Source organism: Loxodonta africana, chromosome 3, assembly GCF_030014295.1.
Source record: "Loxodonta africana isolate mLoxAfr1 chromosome 3, mLoxAfr1.hap2, whole genome shotgun sequence".
Lineage (NCBI taxonomy): Eukaryota > Metazoa > Chordata > Mammalia > Proboscidea > Elephantidae > Loxodonta > Loxodonta africana.
Genome location: NC_087344.1, coordinates 156,390,447 through 156,405,996, shown reverse-complemented (window position 1 = coordinate 156,405,996; position 15,550 = coordinate 156,390,447).

The following is a 15,550-nucleotide window of genomic DNA, read 5'->3' as shown; positions in this document are numbered from 1 at the left end:
CGAAGCACTTACTATGGGCTAGGCCATGGAGACATGAGATGAATGAGACTCCAGCAGTGACCTGCAGGAGGACACAGAAGAGCCAGAGAACTGCACATGCAAACAGGTAGCAACAGAATAGTTGAGGAATGAACTGAACTGGCATTGGAGAAAAACAAGGCTCCAGGAATTGACAGAATATCAATTGAGATGTTTCAACAAATGGATGCACCGCTGGAGGTGCAAGAAAAACAGAAGACGGTTGAAAATGAGAAGTATGGATTGCACCTCAGCACAAAGAAAACAAAAATCCTCACAACTGGACCAATGAGCAACATCGTGTTAAATGGAGAAAAGAATGAAGTTGTCAAGAATTTCATTTTACTTGGATCCACAATCAACACCTGTGGAAACAGCAGTCAAGAAATCAAATGATGCATTGCACTGGGTAAATCTGCTGCAAAGGACCACTTTAAAGTATTGAAAAGTAAAGATGTCACCTTGAAGACTAAGGTGCACCTGACCCAAGCCATGGTATTTTCAGTCACATCATATGCATGTGAAAGCTGGACAATGAATAAGGAAGGCTGAAGAAGAATTGACGCCTTTGAATTGTGGTGTTGGCAGAGGATATTGAATATACCATGGACTGCCAAAAGAACGAACAAATCTGTCTTGGAAGAAGTACAACCAGAATGCTCCTTAGAAGCAAGGATGGTGAGACTGCATTTTACATATTTTGGACATGTTGTCAGGAAGGATCAGTCCCTGGAGAGGGACATCATGCTTGGCAAAGTACAGAGTCAGCAAAAAAGAGGAAGACCCTCAACAAGATGGATTGACACAGTGGCTGCAACAATGAGCTCAAGCATAACAACAGTTGTGAGGATGGCTTAGGACTGGGCAGAGTTTCGTTCTGTTGTGCATAGCGTCGCTATGAGTTGGAACCGACTCGATGGCACCTAACAATAACAACAAATAAATGTTAATGTGTACATGTTTCTGTATGTAATATTTGTATCTACTTAACAAAATACAAGTTCATTTAAACATGAAAAAAATGATGGAGAAACTAGGACATTGCCACATAAACAAAAAGTAAGGGAATAAGCAAAAACCAAATGAAATTTACAAGAATTCTTAAAGGGAGTCCTTTGGTCTGAGAAAAACAACATCAGAGCACAGCTTGAGTCTAGGACACAGGATTGTACCATCCAGAAACCAACTAGGGAAATGAATTCTCAAGGACTATCCAAAACCAAAAAAATTTAAACAGAGAACCAGAGAGGCTAATCTGTAAATGACAACTATGTTAGACAATAAAAAAGGAAATAAGTGGTATAGGTATAGAACTTTCTAATGGATGGGAAGACAAGGTGATTGCAAGTAATAGTAGACTGGTTCAAACCTAGGAAGATAAGGGCAAATTTCAAGGTAGTCATAAAGAATGTTAACAAACCTACTCATCAAAACAAAGAAGAAAAACATAAAGTCTCAATAAAAACAAAATCTACAAAAACAAAACAAATCCACAAACAAAAGGAACTCAGCACAGGAGAGTAACAGGAACAAAGAAAAAGTTAGCACCATAAAAAAAAAAAAAAAAAAAAAAAAACTACAAAATGACAGGAATAAACTCACATCTATCAATAATTACACTGAATGTAAATGGCCTCAATGCACCCATAAAGAGACAGACAGTGACAGAATGGATTAAAAAAAAAAAAGAACCCATCAATACGCTGTCTATAAAGACACACCCTAGAAAAAAAATGTAAATTTATTAAAAATCAAAGGATGGAAAAAAATATATCAACCAAATAACTACCAAAAACGAGCAGGAGTGGGAATACTAAGCTTAGGTAAAATAGAAAAAAAAAAAAAAAATAGACTTTAAAAAAGATAAAGAAGGCCATGATATAATGATTAAAGGGGCGATCCATCACAAAGAGAGTATTCTTAAAAACTATACTCCAACAAATTTGGAAACCTAGAGGTAATGGACAAATTTCTAGAGACACACTACTACTACCCATACTAACACAAAATCATGTTGAAAATATGAGCAGACCCACAACAAGAGAAGCAACTGAAAAGGTAATTAAAAAAAAAAAAAAAAAAAACTCCCAACCAAAAAAAGCCCTAGCCCAGATGGCTTCACAGGAGAATTTTACCAAACATTCAGAGAAGAGCTTACACCAGTACTAAAACTATTTCAGAACACAGAAAAGGAAGCAATACTTCCAAATTCATTCTATGAATCCAGCATGTCCCTGATACCAAAACCAGGCAAAAACACCAAAAAAAAATAAAATTACAGACCAATATCTCTCATGAATATAGATGCAAAAATTCTCAACAAAATTCTATCCAATAGAATTCAGCACCATATTAAAAAATAATAAACCATGGCCAAGTGAGAATCATACCAGGTATGCATGGATGGTTCAAGGTTAGAAAATCAGTTGATGTAATCCCCCACATAAATATAAGGGAAGAATCACATGATCATTGCAGTCGACACAGAAAAGGCATTCGCAAAGCACAACACCCATTCCTGATAAAAACTCTCAATAAAACAGATATAGAAGGGAAATTTCCCAACATAATAAAGAGCATCTATGCAAAACCAACAGCCAACATCATTCTTAATGGAGAGAGGCTAAAAACATTCCCCTTGAGAACAGGAACAAGACAAGCATGCCCTTTATCACCACTCCTATTTAATATTGTGCTAGAAGTCCTAGCTAGAGCAATAAGGCAAGAAACAGAAATAGAGGACATCCAAATTGGTAATGAAAAAGTTAAACTGTCCCTATTTGTGGATGATATGATACTATACATAGAGAACACAAAACACTCCACAAGAAAACTACTGGAACTAACAGAAAGATTCAGCAGATTAGCAGAATACAAGATAAACATACAAAAATCGGTTGGATTCCTAAACACCAATAAAGAGAATGATGAAAAGGAAATCAGGAAAACAATACTATTTATAATAGCCCCTAAAAAAATAAAATACTCGGGAATAAATCTAACCAGGAACGTAAAAGACCTATACAAAGAAAGCTACATAACTTTACTGCAAGAAACCAAAAGAGATCTACATAAATGGAAAAACATATCATGTTCAGGGATGGGCAGACTCAACATTGTGAAAATAACAATTCTACCCAAAGCTGTTTACAAATCAAGCAATACCAATCCAAATAGCAACAACGTTCTTTAAAGAGATGGAAAAACTTATCATTAACTTTATATGGAAAGGGAAGAAGCCACGGATAAGTAAAGCACTACTGAAGAAGAATAAAGTAGGAGGACTTGCAATACCTGACCTCAGAACCTACTATACAGCTACAGGAGTCAAAACAGCCTCGAATTGGTACAATGACAGATACATTGACCAAGAACAGAACCGAGAACCCAGGTGTGAATCTATCTACATATGGTCACCTGATCTTTGATAAGGGCCCAAAGTCCATCAGATGGGGAAAAGAGAATCTTTTTAACAAATTGTGCTGGCAACACTGCATGTCCACCTGCAAAAAAATGAAACAGGACCCATACCTCACACCATATACAAAAACTAACTCAAAATGTTTTAAAGACCTAAATATAAAACCAAAAACTATGAAGTTCATAGAAGAAAAAATAGGATCAACGCTAGAGGCCCTAATACACGGCGTTAACAGGATAAAAACCACAACCAACAACACACAAGCTCCAGAGGATAAGCTAGATAACTGAGATCTTCTAAAAATTAAACACGCTCATCAAAAGACTTCACAAAAGAGTAAAAAGAGAACCTACAGACTGGGGAAAAAAAAAATTGGCTATTACAAATCCGACAAAGGTCTAATTTCTAAAATCTACAAGAAAATCCAACACCTCTACAACAAAAAGACAAATAATCCAATTAAAAAATGGGTAAAGGAAATGAACAAACACTTCACCGAAGAAGACATTCAAGCAGCCAACAGATACATGAGGAAATGCTCACGATCTCTAGCGATCAGAGAAATGCGATCAAAACCACAATGAAATACCATCTCACCTCAGCCTTGCACAAATCAATAAAACAGAAAATAACAAATGTTGGAGAGGCTGCGGGGAGATCAGAACTCTCATGCACTGCTGGTGGGAATGCAAAATGATACAACCATTTTGGAAAACAATATGGCACTTCCTTAGAAAGCTAGAAATAGAAATACCATATGATCAAGCAATCCCACTCCTAGGAGTATATCCTAGAGAAATAAGGGTCGTCACACAAATAGATACATGTACACCCATGTTCATTGCAGCATTGTTCTTAATAGCAAAAAGATGGAAACAACCTAGATGCCCATCAATAGATGAATGGATAAACAAACTGTGGTACATACACACAATGGAGTATTCCAAAACACCAAAACCGCTGCCTTCGATTCCGACTCATAGTGACCCTATAGGACAGAGTGGAACTGTCCCATAGCGTTTCCAAGGAACGCCTGGTGGATTTGAACTGCTGACCTTTTGGTTAGCAGCTGTAGCACTTAACCACTACACCACCAGGGTTTCCAATGAAGTGTTATGCAACAATAAAGAACAACGATGAATCTGTGAAGCATCTCATAACATGGATATACCTGGAGGGCATTACGCTGTGTATAATGTCAATCACAAAAGGACAAATATTGTATGAGACCGCTACTGTAAAAACTCATGAAAAGGTTTACACACAAAAAGAAACAATCTTTGATGGTTACGAGGGAGGGGAGGGGTAGGGATGGAAAAACACTTAGTAGACAATAGGTAAGTGGTAACTTTGGCGAAGGCTAAGACAGCACACAATCCTGGGGAAGCCAGCACAACCTGTACAAGGCAAGGTCATGGTAGCTCCATAGACACATTTAAACTCCCTGAGGGACCAAATTGCTGGGCTGAGGGCTCAAATTGCTGGGCTGAGGGCTGTAGGGGAACATCTAGCTCAATTGGCATAACATAATTTATAAAGAAAATGTTCTATATTCTACATTGGTGAGTGGCCATCTAGGATACTCCACAGGTCTCACCCCTTCAGGGGCAGGGAAGAATGAAGAAAACTAAAGACACAAGGGAAAGATTGGTCCAAAAGACTAATGGACCACATCTCCCCCAGTCTCCACCAAACGGAGTCCAGGACAGCTAGATGGTGCCTGGCTATGATCACTGACTGCTCTGACAGGGATCACAATAGAGGGTCCCAAACAGAGCTGGAGAAAAATGTAGAACGAAATTCTAACTCAATAAGAAAGTCCAGGCTTGTTGGCCTGACAGAGACTGGAGAAACCCTGAAAGGATGGCCCCTGCACGCCCTTTCATCTCAGTAATGAGGTCACTCCTGAGGTTCACCCTTCAGCCAAAGATTAAACAGGCCCATGGAACAAAATAAGACTAAAGGGGTGTACCAGCCCTGGGGCAGGGAATGGAAGGTAGGAGGGAACAGGAAAGCTGGTAATAGGGAACCCAGGGTTGAGACAGGAGAGTGCTAACATGTCATGGAGTTGTTAACCAATGCGCAACATTGTGCGTACTGTTTGATGAGAAACTAGTTTGTTCTGTAAATCTTCATCTAAAGTTCAATTTAAAAAAAAAAAATTGACAAAGGATCTAAATAGACATTTCCCTAAAGAAAATACACAAATAGCCAAATAAGCACATGGAGATGCTCATCATTTTTAGTTATGAGTGAACTGCAAATCAGAACCACAATGAGCTACCACTTCACACCCACTAGGATGGCTACAATCAAAAAGTCAGAGAACAAATGTTAACCAAAATAAGGAGAAATCAGAACCTTTATACACTGCTGTTCAGAATGTAAAATGGCAAAACAGCTTTGGAAAATAGCCTGGCAGTTCCTCAAAAGGTTAAACGTAGAATTGCCATATGATCTGGCAATTCCACTCCTAGATATATACCCAAGAGAAACGAAAATATGTCCATACAAAAACTCGTACATGAATGTTATAGCAGCATTATTCGTAGTAGTAAAAAGGTAAAAACAACCCAAGTGCCCATCAACTAATGAATGGATAAATAAAATGTGCTCTATCCATACAATGAGATATTGTTCAACCATGAAAAGGAGTGAAGTACTGATACATGCTACAACATGGATGAACCTTGAAACATTATGCGAAGTGAAAGAACCCAGACACAAAAGATTACATATTATATGATTCTATTCATATGAAAGTCCAGAATAGGAAAATCTACAGAGACAGAAGGAGGTTGTTGGTTGCTTAGGGTTGGGGTAGAGGTCGGGTGAAGAATATGGGAGGAATGGTTATTTGCTATCAAGTGGGTTCCAACTAATGGTGGCCCTGTGATTGCCAGGCCTGTCTTCCAAGGCACTTCTTTTGGCTAGTAGTTGAGTACTTAACCATTTGCACTACCTAGGCTCCTTCACGGGAGGAATAGTGGGTGGTAACTAAAGGGTACAGGTCTTCTTTTTGAGATGATGAGAATGTTCTAAAAATTGGCTGTGCTAATGGTTGCACATATCTGTGACTATACTAAAAACCATTGAATGTACACTTAAACAGGTAAATTGTAAGGTATGTGAACCATATCTCAATAAAACTGTTTAAAAATTTAAAAAATCAAATGGAGCTGCAAGACATACAAGAGCAAATAAGTTCTCTATCCTCCTAATACCCAGTACTACTTCCACTGGCACCCACTTTCAACTCTTGATCTATTTGCCTTCAGATTTCCAATTACCATCTTTATACTGCCACTTCTTGGTTTTAAATGTCTTCTTCTGACTTCACAATAGAAAATGAGGACTTAACCTCTCTTACATCTTCCTCCCTGACATATATATGTCTTCCCAATCTCTCAGGATAGCTCATCGTTTGTGTTGTTATGATTCATGAAACGTTATTCACAGGTAAGCTAAGAAGAAGACCATTTTATTTCCCTTTTCATACCACTTTTTATATTCCCTGAAATTAATGATTGCTCTAATTTTTTAACAGCATAGTTTAATATTTTATTTACTCCTTCTGTTTCCTTTTCTAATTCTTTTTTGAACTGCCTTCAACCTTTAGGGCAGTCTTCTTTTCTTTTATGTGGTGCAAATCATGATTGCCAACATCAATGGGCAGGGGAAACAATAACAACCACTATCCAAAAACCCAAACCAAACCCATTGCCATCGAGTCAATTCTGTCTCATAGCGACCCTATAGGACAGAGTAGAACTGCCCTATACATTTTCCAAGGAGTGCCTGGCAGATTCGAAATGCTGACCCTTTGGTCAGCAGCCGTAGCACTTAGCCACTACGCCACCAGGGTTTCCAATAACCACTATAGGAAAGGATAATCTGTGCTGTATTCATTTGATGCTAAAAATGGTGTTAGTTTTAGCCCTTATTTTTTTTGGCCACTGTGTTGGTTTGATAGTTCCCCCCACCCCCCAATCTTCTGCATTCATTGCCAAAAACTGGGACTTTTTGAGACCTGAGAGGGATTTCCCTGGACACACAACTTCCAACGCTAAAACGGGGATAGTGCTGGGCAAACCATGGTAGGCACCAGTGGTTAAGAGCTACGATGGCTAACCAAAAGTTCGGGGGTTCGAATCCACCAGCCTCTGTTTGGAAACTCTATGGGGCAGTTCTACTCTGTCCTATAGGGTTGCTATGAGTCAGAATCAACTCAACAGCAACTGGTTTCAGGTTTATCATAGAGAACCCTGGTGGTACAGTGGTTAAGCACTCAGCTATTAATGGAAAGCTGGGTGGTTCAAACCCACCAGCCACTCCAGAGGAGAAAGATGTGACAGTCTGCTTCCATAAAGATTTATAGCCTTGAATACCCTATGGAGCAGTTGTACTCTCTCCTAAACAGTTACTATGAGTCGGAATTGCTTCGATGGCAATGGGTTTTATCATGTTTTAAATTTCCAAGTTCTGAGTGTTGCTTCTGGTAGCATACTGTTCTTATATAGGTGTGTCACCATCTCTTGTCCCTTGCCTCAGTTATGGTTTTTGTGTGGGGGTGTGTTTTGGTTTACTTTTCTCTTTGGAATGCTGCTCTTATGTCTGTGTTCTTGTGTGTGTGTGTTGTTTGCTTATTCTTTTGATATGGTCCTTATCTTTCACATTAGGCACTTTCCTCAAACATTTTTCCATATTTGGCTATCTACTAGTATTTATAAGCTTATTTGAAGTAGGAATCCTATCTGATTACTTTTTATGTCCACCAGAGAGTTCTATTGTATTAATTATTGACTTAGCTCAGGCTAATTAAGTTAGATAATAAATGATAGTATTGAAAGGGAATTGACCAGCTCACGAAATTGAATAACCAAGCTGGAAAAGAGTAGGAAGCATGGTAGCCCTGGGCAGCATAACTGATGGTCAATATTTTCCAGGTGCAGCAGGAACTGGGAACAGTCAGCTTGAACTGGTTTTTGGTTATTTTATCACTGCACAAACTTCAAATTGCAGGAAAAGAGTGTTCGACTGATCTTGTCTGAGTAACGTGTCTATCCCTTGGCCAAGAAAAGACAGGGGTCCTTGACTGATAGTCCCATCAGACTCTACCCAGTGGAAGAAGATGGTTTCTCCAAGGGAAAATCAGAAAGCTGTTCCCACAGAAGAAGGGATGGCTCCTGGGCAGTACTCAATAAGTGTTTCATGTATGTATAGATAAATGAGAGAACAGTTTCTCTTATCTAGAAGTGAGGGATTGGAAGCAGGTTAAGAGGTGACTAAGACTTGCAATCTCTCAACCATTATTCAACTTCTTGTCTCCAGGTAGGAAATAACAGAAACAAACTGTTGCTGATTCTTTTCCCAATAAAGTTCCTCTTCTTTGAACCTTCCAGGAGCTAATTCTTCTCCTCTCCCTAATCCCCAACAGTATTCCTTTTGACCCCAATCTTGTTGATTATTTTAACATAACTTTTCCTCATCAATGGTCTTATGCTACATTTTAAACTGAAATTGAAGTTGCCAATTGAGTTGTATTTTTCTGTGACAAGATTTATTCATTTTTATTTTTTTTAATGTTTTACTTGTTGTGCTTTAAGTGAAAATTTACAAATCAAGTCAGTCTCTCATACAAAAACTCATATACACCTTGCTATGCAACCCCAGCTGCTCTCCGCCTAATGTGACAGCACACTCCTGCTTTCCACCCTGTATTCTCCATGTCCATTTAACCAGCTCTTGTCCCCCTCTGCATTCTCATCTCACCTCCAGACAGGAGCTGCCTTCAGAGTCTCATGTGTCTACCTGAGCCAAGAAGCTCACTCCTCATCAGTATCATTTTCTGTCTTATAGTCCAATCCAATCCATGTCTTGAACAGCCAGCTTCAGGAATGGTTCCAGTCTTTGGGCTAACAGAGAATCCAGGGGCCATGAGCTCTGGGGTCCCTCAAGTCTCAGTCAGGCCATTAAGTCAGTTTTTTAATGAGAATTTAAGGTCTGCATCCCACTGTTCTCCTGCTCCATCAGGGAATCTCTGTTGTGTTCCCTGTCAGGGCAGTCATCAGTGGAAGCCAGGCACCATCTAGTTCTTCCGGTCTTAGGCTGATGGAGTCTCTGGTTTATGCAGCTGTTTCTGTCTCTTGGGATCATATTTACCTTGTGTCTTTGGTAGTCTTCATTCTCCTTTGTTCCAGATGGGTTGAGACCAATTGATGCATTTTAGATGGCTGCTTGCTAGCTTTGAAGACCCCAGATGCCACTCACCAAAATGGGATAAAGAACATTTTCTTAAAATATTTTGTTATGCCAGTTGACCTAGGTGTCCCCTGAAAGCATGGTCCTCAGACCCCCATTCCTGCTACGCTGGTCTTTGAAGCATTTGGTTGTATTCAGGAAAGATCTTTGCTTTTGGTGTAGTCCAGTTGTACTGACCTCCCCTGTATTGTGTAGTCTTTCCCTTCATCTAAAATAGTCCTGGTCTGCTATCTAATTAGTGAATACCCCTCTCCCTTCCTCTCCGCCCTCATAACCATCAAAGAATATTTTCCTCTGTGTTTAAACTTTTTCTTGAGTTCTTATGATAGTGGCCTCATACAATATTTGTCCTTTTGCAAATGACTAATTTCACTCAGCATAGTGCCTTCCAGATTTCTCCATGTTATGAGATGTTTCACGGATTCATCACTGTTCTTTATCGATGTGTGGTATTCCATTGTGTGAATACACCATAATTTATTTGTCCATTCATCTGTTGATGGGCACCTTGGTTGCTTCCATCTTTTGGCTATTGTAAACAGTGCCGCAACGAACATGGGTGTGCATATATCTGTTCGCGTAAAGGCTCTTATTTCTCTAGGATATATTCCAAGAAGTAGGATTGCTGACCACATGGTACCTCTACTTCCTGCTTTTTAAGGAAGTGTCAAATTGATTTCCAAAGTGGTTGTACCATTTTACATTCCAATCAGCACTGTATATGTGTTCCAGTCTCTCCACAACCTCTCCAACATTTATTATTTTATGTTTTTTGGATTAATGCCAGCCTTATTGGGGTGAGATGGTATCTCATCATAGTTTTGGTTTGCATTTCTCTAATGGCTAACGATCTTGAGCATTTCCTCATGTGTCTGTTAGCTGCCTGAATGTCTTCTTTGACGAAGTGCCTGTTCATATCCTTTGCCCATTTTTTAATTGGGTTATTTGTCTTTTTATTGTAGAGTTTTTGCAGTATTATGTAGATTTTAGAGATCAGATTTGTCTTAGCCAAAAACTTACTCCTAGTCTTTTTACTCTTTTGATGAAGTCTTTGGATAAGCATAATTGTTTGGTTTCTAGGAGCTCCCAGTTATCTAGTTTCTCTTCTGGCATTTGTGCATTGTTAGTAATATTTTGTATACTGTTTATGCCATGTATTAGGGCTCCCAGCAATGTCCCTATTTTTGTATTTGGCTCTTTGATTCATTTTGAGTTAATTTGTGCATGGTGTGAGTTATGGGTCTTGTTTCATTTTTTTATTTTTGCACATGATTATCCAGCTATGCAGCACCATTTGTTAAAGAGGCTGTCTTTTCCCCATTTAACAGACTGTGGGCCTTTGTCAAATATCAGCTGCTCATATGTGGATGGATTTATGTCTGGGTTCTCAATTCTATTCTACTGGTCTATGTATCTGTTGTACTAGTACAAGGCCGTGTTGACTACTGTGGCAGTATAATAGGTTCTAAAATCAGGTAGAGTGAGGCTTCCCACTGTGTTCTTCTTTTTAAGTAATTTTTTTTTGGTTTACTTATCCAGAGCCTCTTCCTCTTCCATATGAAGTTGATGATTTGTTTCTTCATCTCATTAGAAAGTGTCATTGGAATTTGGTTTGGGATTGCATTGTCTGTATAGATCACTTTGGGTAGAATAGACATTTTCACAATGTTGAGTCTTCCTATCCAGGAGCAACGTATGTTTTCCACTTATGTAGGTCTCTTTTCGTTTCTTGCAGTGGTGTCTTGTAGTTTTCTTTGTATAGGTCTTTTATGTCTCTGGTTAGATTTATTCCTAAATATTTTGTCTTCTTGGGGGCTACTGTAAATGGTATTGATTTGGTGGTTTCCTCTTTGATGTTCTCTTTGTTGGTGTAGAGGAATTCAACTGATTTTTTTGTATGTTTACCTTGTATCCTAACACTCTGCTGAACTCTTCTATTAGTTTCAGTAGTTTTCTTGTGGATTCTTTAGGGTTTTCTGTGTATAAGATCATGTCATCTGCAAATAGAGATACTTTTATTTCTTCCTTGCCAATTGGGATCCCCCTTATTTTTTTTCCTAGCTTAATTGCTCTGGCTAGGATCTCCAGCACAATGTTGAATAAAAGTAGTGATAAAGGGCATCCTTGCCTAGTTCTTGTTCTCAAGGGGAATGCTTTCAGGCCCTCTCCATTTAGGATGATATTGGCTGTTGGCTTTGTGTAAATGCCCTTTATCATGTTGAGGAATTTTCCTTTATTCCTATTTTGCTGAGAGTTTTTACCATGAATGGGTGTTGAACTTTGTCAAATGCCTTTTCTCCATCAGTTGATAAGATCATGTGGTTGTTGTCTTTTGTTTTATTTATATGATGGATTACATTGATTGTTTTTCTAATGTTAAACCATCCCTGCATACCTGGTATGAATCCCACTTGGTCATGGTGAATTATTTTTTTGATGTGTTGTTGAATTCTATTGGCCAGAATTTTGTTGAGAATTTTTGCATCTAAGTTCATGAGGGATATAGGTCTGTAATTTTCTTTTTTTGCGGTGACTTTACCTGGTTTTGATATCAAGGATATGCTGGCTTCATAGAATGAGTTTGGGAGTATTCCGTCCTTTTCTACACTCTGAAATACCTTTAGTAGTGGTGTTAACTCTTCTCTGAAAGTTTGGTAGAATTCTCCAGTGAAGCCATCAGAGCCAGGGCTTTTGTTTTTGGGGGGGAGCCTTGGGGGGAGTTTTTAAATTACCTTTTCAATATTTTCTCTTGTTATGGGTTTATTTAGTTGTTCTACTTCTGTTTTTGTTAGTTTAGGCAGATAGCGTACTTCTAGAAATTTGTCCATTTCCTCTAGGTTTTCAAATTTGTTAACGTACAATTTTTCATGATGACCTGATACTCTTTTTTTTAATTTCAGTTGAGTCTGTTGTTATATTGTCCATCTCATTTCTTATTAAGGTTATTTGCTTTCCGTCCTGTTTTTCTTTTGTCACTTTGGCCAATGGTTTATCGATTTTGTTGATCTTTTCAGAGAACCAGCTTTTGGTCTTGTTAATTCTTTCAGTTCTTTTCCTGTTCTCTATTTCATTTAATTCTGCACTTATTTTTTATCATTTGCTTTCTTCTGGTGCCCGAGGGTTTCTTTTGTTGCTTTCTTTCTATTTGTCCAAGTTGTAGGGATAATTCTTTGATTTTGGCCCTTTTTTTCTTTTTGGATGTGTGCACTTATTGCTATAAATTGACCTCTGAGCACTGCTTTAGCTGTGTCCCAATGATTCTGATAAGAAGTATTTTCATTCTCATTAGATTCTATGAATTTTTTTATTCCATCCTTAATTTCTTCTATAACTCAATGGTTTTTGAGCAAAGTGTTGTTCAGTTTCCATGTGTTTGATTTCTTTTGGGGGTTCTAAAAACTAGATTTTTCTTAAATGCTCAGTTTGTGGAAGATTTATCCTAATGTGGGGATTATAATCAAGATGGCCATAAAAGTAGATTGGCCTATGCAGTGTTTAATGGAAATCAGCTTAGCCAACTTGTTGGTAATCACAGTCCTTGATAAACAAGTACATGTCAAATGAGTGGTAAGTGAAAGTTCTTTTCAAGATACACAGTACTGTATTATGATATATAAGTATTTGAATTGGTCTAGTGAATTCTGAGGTACTGTAAGTAAGTTTCAGAATCCGGACTTAAAATTTTCACATATCCTTTATTATTAGGTTGTGCTTGGAGTTTCATCAGTAATTTTTCCCTTTCCAACCTTGCATTCTGTTTCTTAATTCCAGATACAGCTCTTTGATCACAGTGCTGCATGCCTACTCTTTGCCTATTATTGTGTGGTCTAGAGGTAGGGGGGAATCCCTGGTGGTATAGTGGTTAATTGCTATGTCTGCTAACCAAAAGGTCAGCAGTTTGAATCAACAAGACACTCCTTCGCAGCTCTATAGGGCAGTTCTACTCTGTCCTATAGGTTGCTGTGAGTTGGAATCGATCTGAAGGCAACTGATTTGGTTTCAACAGGTTTAGGGGTGGGGCAGGTTTTCAGCAAAGATTATGGAAATAGAGAGGGTCCACTCTGATCTAGTGCTACTGAGTTGTCCATTTCAGAAAATGGAGTGAGAATTTTGCTAAAATCTTAATGTAAAAAAAAAAAAAGTATACCGAGGTACAAATGTCATTTAACTTCTATGTCACCTTGTTTTTATTCCTGAGCATCAACATAATTTTCCTGTCTTCTTTGTTCAGATATATTTAGAGAACTTCTTTGTAGGGATTTTCAATTTCCCAAACTCCTTTTTGGTGTTTTTGGTTTACAACCAACTTACAATTTTGGCAGGCTTCCCTACTCTCCTTGGGGGCCTGAGATTCTCCCTTCAAGTCTATTCTGACTGGATATTTAGGAGAGTGTGGACTATTTTATTTTATCTGGCCAATATCAAGTCAAATAATGTAGCTCCAGGTCAGATAATATCAGGTTAGATAGTGCTACAGAACATAGGCCATCCCACTTACAGACTAGTGTCAGATACACTTGTTCCAAAAATGTGTTCTGAAGTAGATAAATAGCCAGATAATTAAATGGTAAATAGTAAGTAGCAGATGCCCAAAGATAGGATAAAAATAGGAAAGATGGTCTGCACTGGGATTGGAAGGAAGGTATGTCTCAGAGGGCAGGAATTGTTGAGTGAGGGAGTACTGCAGAGGCACAGTGATCCCTGTGATAAACCAGTCAAGGCCAGGCCTGGAAATTTCAAGAACAAGGGGTGCTAATTGCAGACTTTTTGTTTTGTTTTAATAAAATCACTGAGGAAAAAAAGACCACTGATGTTTTTAAGCAGGTTGGGGAGCAGGAGTGGAGAAATCAACTGAAACTTGCCTCCAGGCTCAGACAGCTTAAATTCTTTACAGGGAAATATCCCCCCCCCCCCCCCGAAATGTGCGATAACTTGAGTCAGACAAGAAGCAATGGATGTTGAGTTAAGAGACCTGGGGTTTCATTTGGTTCTGCTACTAACAAGATGGGTGACCCTAGCCAAGTTCCCATTTTAGATCTCAATTTTTTTTTTGTTTTGTTTTCATTCCGAAACAGAAAATGTTGTATTCCTTTGAACTCTGGCTTTGTGAGTTACTGATTCTACCCAAGCATTACCTGGAGACTTGGAAGCACATAGGAGGAGACCCAGAGTCTATTGCTTCTCTCAAAATGCAGTGAGAGAATATTTCTGTATGCAAGAATGACTATGAGAGTGTTTTCTTTGCATAATTTTACTTGAGAACTCAAAAATCCCATTTTACTTATTGATTAGCATCAACCTACTTATACCAACGCTGAGAATAGTGGTAGACTGCAGTTGTTTAATAATTAAATGTGGAAGGAATGAATAAGTGAAGGAGATTCCATGTGAACATCCCTGCCAGGGTCCCTATAAATCTTTGGGTACATTTGCATTCAAATATGGACACAATTAGTTGTCTGTCCCTTCTCCCTTTTTCTCTTAGGATCTTTGATGTCTTCAGGCCATTTATATGCACTGGGGAGAAGGGAGAAAGAGAGTTTTTTTTTCTTTTGCAAAATGCAAAAGTAACTGCTTTTTTTCAAATCATCAAGGGAGTCCTAATATAAAAAAAAAAAATTTTTTTATAAGCTCTCTTAAATAGAAAAGAACATTGAAGGAGAGGAGGAAAATAGTAAATCTGTTCTTATTCGGGAAAGGCAAGGGTTTATCAGCTAGAGAGATGTAGCTTTTCTAAGGAGTTGTACCATTTATGTTCTATAGTTAAACTGAATTGAATACTTCCAGCTGAGTGGGGAATATTAGTTTATTCAGTACAAGACTGGACCTAATATAGGTGAATGAATAAAG